General features: G+C 50.5%; 1 long non-coding RNA gene across 1 annotated transcript; it reads left to right on the forward strand.

The window, feature by feature from the left end:
- The first annotated feature begins 3256 nt into the window (after positions 1-3256).
- Positions 3257-6631, forward strand: LOC142070177 (uncharacterized). The gene is made up of 2 exons (XR_012666176.1): positions 3257-5203; positions 5462-6631. It is a non-coding gene; the product is annotated as an uncharacterized LOC142070177 (long non-coding RNA).
- The last annotated feature ends 515 nt before the right edge of the window (positions 6632-7146 follow it).

Consider the following 7146-nt stretch of genomic DNA (forward strand, 5'->3'; position numbering starts at 1 on the left):
GTTATTCCTCTCTGGTATGCGGTTTAGGGTAGAATACCAGCAGAAAAATTGCTTGATTGCAATGGAACTGAGACACCACTTTTGGGAAGAATGACAGGTGCAGGAGCAGATAGAGCTTGTCTTTGAAGAAGAGCGTATATGGGAGCTTTGAGGTGAGAACTTAATCTCTGAAACCCATCTGGCTGGGGGGATGGCCCCGAAGGAGGAAACTTTCCATGAGAGGTGTAGTAGCAAGCATGTTGCCAATGGTTCAAAGGGGGGATCCGTAAGCTTTGAAAGAACCAGGATTCCATAAAGTGGTGGGGTCTCTGATCTGGGGGGTACACCCTCTCCATTGAGGAACCTGACCACCATATCATGAGAAAAGATCAAACAGTTGTCAACCTTGGGATAAAAGGCCAAAATGTCGGCCAGATGGACCCTAACTCAGGAGAGGGCCAGTCCGTCCTACCTCAATGGAAGCAGAAAGTCTAGGATGAGTTGCAGGAAGAACTGCAGGGGTGGAACTTGTGAGCACCAGATGGAAAACCTCTTCCATTTTTCTAGGTAAGTAGCTCTGGTCAATGGCTTTCAACTGCACATCAGGACTTCTTGGACTTGCTCCGAACAGGTCTGCTCCTCTGGATTTAGCCATGGAGCTTCCAGACCATGAGATGTAATGATATGAGGTTTGGATGAAGCATTCACCTGTGATCCCTGGATATTAAGTCCGTGTGCAACAGGAGACGTAGAGGTGCCTTCACCAACATGGCCAAGAGAGAGGAGAATCAGTGCTTAATGGGCCATGCCGGAGCTGTGAGGATGACTTGAGCTCAATCCTGTTTGATCTTCATCAGAATCTTGTGAATGAGTGGAATTGGCAGAAGTCTGCGTCCATGGTAACAAACACATCTCCAAGAGACCCCCGTCCATGGCCCCTGAGGGAGCAGAACTGATGGCATTTCCGGTTGGATTGAGTGGCAAACGGAGGGCCCTCACCGTCGGAAGACACCCTCACAATGTCTGGATGGACAAACCACTTGTGGTGAGAAGAGAGAGACCTGCTGAGGCGATCTGCTAGCTGGTTCTGAGCTCCAGGAAGGTAGGAAGCTTCTAGTGAGATGTCCTGCTTGATGCAGAACAGCCACAAGGAGACCGCTTCCAGGCTTAGTGAGGAAGAGTGCACAGCTTTTTGCTTTTTTATGTAAAACATGGCTGTCACGGAGTCCCTGGGCGATGCTCTGGAACTGCTCCCTATGAAGTCAGTCAGGACTCTGGGGTAGTCGCCTTTCTGTGAGCAGCCTGTCTTCAGGACACACAGCTCACACAGCTTCCACCTTCCTGGGTCTGACCTCGGAGCATTCAGCATCCTCTGCCTCTCCGTGCGCTTTCCCCCAGCGAGTCCGCTCAGGCGGTGCTCCTGGGGAAGCCAGAGGGTCCTGCACCCCAACTTCGCAGTCAGACGTGACTCTCAGCCAGCCAGTAAAACAGAAGGTTTATTAGACGACAGGAACATGGTCTAAAACAGAGCTTGCAGGTGCAGAGAACGGGACCCCTCAGCTGGGTCCATTCTGGGGGGCAGTGAGCCAGACAACCACATCTGCACTTCACTCCATGTCCCAGCCAGCCCCAAACTGAAAACCCCCTCCAGCCCCTCCTCCTCTGGGCTTTGTTCCTTTCCCGGGCCAGGTGGTCACCTGATTCCTTTGTTCTCCAACCCTTTAGCTCTCACCTTGCAGGGGGGAAGGGCCCAGGCCATCAGTTGCCAGGAAACAGGGTGTCGGCCATTCTCTGTGTCCAGACTCCTGCACACACCTGCCCTCTAGGGCTCTGCAATGATCATACACCCTTACCCCACCCCCTAGAGACTTAAGAACTGCCTAGGGGAAACTGAGGCACCCCCACACTATTCAGAGGAAACATTAAGAACAGTCCCACTTCGTCACAATGGCCATCATGTCTGTGAGTACTGAAATGGATTTGTCTGTCAGGTGAGGCAGAAATGCTTGGCATGCTAGGCCCACTGCCCTGAGTCCCTGCATATCAATGTCAGGAAAGAGTTCTTCCTGGGTCCATAGGGCCTATCAGAACACAAGGCCTAAGTGTGCCTCCCAGACAAGGGCTGATGCGTTGCATACGAGTGACAGAGTTGGGCGAGGTCTTGAGAAGGGTACCCCATCGCATACTACACTCTCGTTCAGCCACCACTAATGTGTGGCTAGGACTTGAGCCAGGATCGTAAGAACTGAGGTCCAGGGGTGTTGGGTAGGGGCGTAAACTGTGGCCAGCCAGGCTTGTAGAGGTCTGAGTTGGAGCCTTGCGTGTCATAGTACGTACATGCCCTATGCCATCTGGTCCAGAAGGCGCAGGCACTGTTGCGATCGGGTGGCTTGGGAGGGAATTTACCAGGGACGAGATCATGAGGAGCAGTCATGCAGAAGTATAGCCCTCGCTTGCACAGAGTCGAGCATTGCCCCTATAAACTCTGTCCTTTGAACCAGAGTCAGGGTGGACTTCCGGGGGTTCAACAGGAGGCCCAACGCACTGAAGGTCAATTGGATGAGTCATATGTTGGCCTTCACTTGAGCTCTGGACCAGTCTTTGATCAGCCAGTCATCAAGGTATGGAAACACATGTATTCCCTTTTTCCTTAGAAATGCGGCTGCTACCACCATATATTTTGTGAAAACCCAAGAAAACAGGAACACTGAATTGGTAGTGATCTTGGTTCACTATGAACCTTAGGAAACACCTATGACCAGGGAAGATCGCAATATGAAAGCAAGTGTCTTTTAGATTGAGGGCAGTATACCAACCCCCAGGATCCAGCGAGGGAATGATGGAGGCCAAAGAGACATCTCAAGAACCTAAAGTTCTTCATAATCTGTCGAGACCCTGCAGGTCTAAGATGGGTCTGAAATACACCCCCCCACCACCACCACTTTGGTTTTTGGGATTAGGAAGTAGCAACAGTAGACTCCCCTTGCCCCTCAAGTGGGGAGGCACCTGCTCTATGGCTCCCAGCCAAAGGAAGAATTGGACTTCTTGTTCCAACAGAAGCTCATGAGGAGGGTACCTGAAGAGGGATGGGGACAGGGTGGGTGAGAAGGATAGGAACTGGATGGTGTAACCCAGTTCTATGACCCAGTTCTATTGAGTATCCATCTGTCTGAAGTAATCAGGGTCCACACATCCAGGAATTGGGAAGGGTAGTTGGAAAACAGTGGTGTGTAGCTGTTTCCAATGTGACGGGGTTAACTTGAGTGTCTCCAAAAAAAAAAAAAAAGTGCCTTTGACAACCCGGGATGTCTAAAGGCTCAGTGTGTAGGGCCCACCGAGGCTGACTTAGGAGGAGGATGCCTACATCTGTAGCCTCTATGCCTTCTCCTCTGCTGATCCTGCCTGGTTACTTGGGTTGCTGAGCTCTAAACTGTTTCCTCACACTTGCCGGTACATAGAGGCCCAAGGACTGCAACATCACCTTGGAGTCCTTAAGGCCATATCGCCTAGCATCCATCTGCTCTGAGAAAAGCGATGAGCCCTCAAAAGGGAGGTCCTGAATAGTGTGTTGCACCTTCTGGGGCAGCCCTGATGATTGTAACCAGGAAATCCTGTGCATCATTACCATGGTCACCATTGATTTGGACTCAGCATGCAAGGCAGCTTGTAGGGAGGCTCATCTTCCCTTCCTCTACTAGGGAGGAAAACTCCAGCCTGGAGTCCTAAGGAAGGAAGTCCTTAAACTTACTTAACAACTCCCACATGTTGAAGTCATAGCACCCCAGTAGGGCCTGCTGATTTGCCATATGCAGTTGCAGGCCCTTGAGGAGTAAGCCTTGTGCCCAAAGAGGTCCATCTTTTTAGGGTCCTTTGCTTTGGGCGTTCAGCCCAATTGTCCCCGATAGTCTCGCTTATTAGCCACTGCAACCACCAATGAACTGGGAGGAGGGGGAGGTGTAAAGAGTAATTTGTACCCCTTCGCTGGAACAAAGTACTTCCACTCACAGTGTTTTGCTGTTGGTGGGAGTTTGCCACCAGGGGGTTTAACAGGTTCCATGATAGCCTCATGTACTGGTAGGGCCACCCTGGAAGGGATATCCAAGAGGCCATGTCACCTCCTTAACCACCTCAGCCTGGACTCCTAGATTTGAGGCTACGTACTTCATGAGGTCTTGTTAAGTCTTATGGTCATCCGTCAGTGGAGAGGCTCCAGGCGCTACTGTAGCCTCATCTGGAGAGGACAACGAGGATGTTAAAATTGGTTGGGATACCTCCATTGGTGCCTCGGGGCCAGCAGGAGCCTGGAGTCTGGTTCTGGGGTGTCCCTGCATGGTGCCTGTGGTGCCCTGACCTACGAGACAACCAAATAGGACTTTCTGGAAGAGGCTCCTTGCAGTGGTGGGAATCCCCACAGGTTCCAAAAGGGCCACTGCATTGTGGTTGGGCCCCAAGGGTACTGTGACCAGGAACCAGGAGGTCCTGATGAACTTATCACTGCGAAGGAGTGGGAGCAGCCAGGGGAGTACAGTGGGGCTGCTTTGATGCCAAAAGTATGTTTCCTCCTCCAAGTCAGATGTTGAGAGGGAGGAGGTATACCATGGGTAGCAGGGTGGGGCCATGCCTCTACAAGCCAGGGAAGGTTGCCTAGGGGACCTCAGTGCTGTAAACACCGGCTTGCCTTTGGATAGGTGGTGTGGTGCTGGTCCTGGTCTAGTAATAGCTATGATCGGAGGAGGGGGCCATTGTCTGATTACCTGTTCCCAACTCTACCACCTGGAGGCACCAGGGGTGCAGAGCCTTGTCCCTCCAGAAAGCTTGGTACTGGCAAGGTCATCAGATCTCTAGCAGCTGCAAACACTTCAGGGATCAATGGTACTGTGTGTGCTGGTCTGGTGGTGGGGGGAGGCCTCAAAGGACACTGTTACCCCGTCACTGTGGGCACCTAACAGTGCAGTGCAGGGGTGAAAAGCAGCCTGACACAGGTCTTGCTCTGTCTCACTCCCCTCTGTCTGTTGGCACTGGGGACCAGCTTTTTTCCATGTCTTTGCAGTGTTTTTTCTTTGGCACCAGAGAAGATGATAGGTGCCAGGAAGCTCTCGAGGATGGAGGCATGCTCTGCACTGAGGCTGAGGTGCTTGATGCAGAGTCTGAATGCGGCGCAGAGGCTGGTCTTAGGGCCTCCTCCCTGAGCAGGACCTTCAAGCGAGCAGCATGGTCTTTCTGGGTATGAAGTTTAAAGTCCTTACAAATTTGTCAACAGTCCTTCCTATGAGCTTCCCCTAGGCACCTGAGGCAGCTTGAGTGCACGTTGGTTAAGGGAATGGACCTGTTACATACAGAGCAAGTCTTAAGTCCCGGTGACTGGGGCATGCCTCGGCACCAGGACAATGGACAGCTCCACTGTATAAAGCAAGGTTGTCCAAGGTATCTAAACTACCTAAAACGATTAAAAACTGATACATAACCAACAAACTATTTACAGCACATTCTAGAGAGAGAACCACTACGGGAAGAAGAATGAGGACCACTCTGAAACTAAGGAAAGAGATTGCCTAAGCAACCGGGGGTTCCGACAACCATCGCGAGTGGTAAACTGAAGGAGGGCAGGGTCAGCCGACCCTTTTACTGACACTATAAGTGTGCGACGCCAGAGGGCACTAGAGCTGAACAGATGGAAAAATTTCCAGCAACTGTGTTCAGGGCGCACAATACCTGCATTGGAATTGACATGCAAGCATTTGAAGAAGCTGCCTCTGACACAAGGCTTGGGCAGATGCGAACTGCTGAAAAGGGGGAGGTATGCCCCATAGCATATCTGAGCAAGAAATTGCTTTTCTGAGAGAAAAATTGTGACCATGGAAAATGAATGTTTGGCTATGATGGCGGCCTTCAAGGCAGCTACAGCCTGACTTTGCTGGGTGACATTTCACTGTACACTGACCATTCAACTGGCTCTATCAAATGAAAGGGACAAACACCAAGCTGCTAAAATGGAGTTTGGTGCTCCACAACTCTGATGTGGGTGTGATTCATGTTAAAGGGAATGCAAATGTGGTTGCTGATGCTCTGTCCAAGAAACAAGACAATGGGTGCCCCTAGGGTTCCAGTCAATTACCCTTCTCACACCCACTTCTTCAGTGAGAGATGTAACAGATATGGCCATTTCCTGTACCATCTTCAGAAAAAACTCCATTGAATTAAGTATCACCGGTGTCTATTGTATTAAATGTAAAGTGTATGTATTATTGTGGGCCGGGACTGTATGTAACTTGTCTCGGGGGAAGTGAGTGCAAATTCTCCCCATCCAGTTATACAAAAACCACCTTGCCTTTTGAAACTATGATCGGAGGAGGGGGCCATTGTCTGATTACCTGTTCCCAAGGTCCCAAGAGAAGATCAGAGGCCCAAACTGTATAAAGGAAAGACTGACTTATTCATGGGTGGGCTAGTTCTGAGCTAAGATGGCTATTTACTTGTAACCACAGAAAACCCCCTTTGTAGGGTTTGAAGCATTGCCTCTGACCAAGCCCTTTTTAGATTTGGGGGATGTTCTCTGGTAAGCCTATTAGCATATATGTAGGTTCTTGTATTGTTTTTAATATGTTTTCTCTGTAATGCTTTCATCTTAAAAATAAATGTGCTTGCGTACAAAGTGCTGTGTGGTAACTCATAACTGCTGACAATTACATTGTTCTTAGCCTTTGGAGAGCAAGCACAGCACAGATACTGGCTTGTGTAGGCAGTCTGGCTTGCTGGGGATAATATAGGGTAGGCAGGGAACTGTGCTGCCTGGAAAAACCCTGCTCAGGAGGGAGAGAGATGGCGTGTCTCTGCCCAAGAGAGGTGATTGCCAAGGAGCTAAAGACCTAGACTGTGGATCCTTGACGGACTATGGGGGGGGGGAATACAGGTGCAGTTGCTCTGAACTGTGACAGGCACCTGTCTCAGTTCCAAAGCTAACAGCATCTCTGCCCCATCTCATGTGAGTGCACTTACCCCAAGCCTTCAGCCACCACCTCTCTTGGGATGCAGTCCTGATTGCCCCAGGCCCAGCTTAGGTTCAGTAGCTGCCATTCCACTCCTCTGGAGTTATAACCAGTGGCATCCAGTGACCAGACAGCCTTTCTAATGTGAATTATTGTTTTAGAACCACAGCATTTCAGAGAA

This window comes from Caretta caretta, chromosome 27 (genome assembly GCF_965140235.1).
Source record: "Caretta caretta isolate rCarCar2 chromosome 27, rCarCar1.hap1, whole genome shotgun sequence".
NCBI classification, from domain to species: Eukaryota; Metazoa; Chordata; order Testudines; family Cheloniidae; genus Caretta; species Caretta caretta.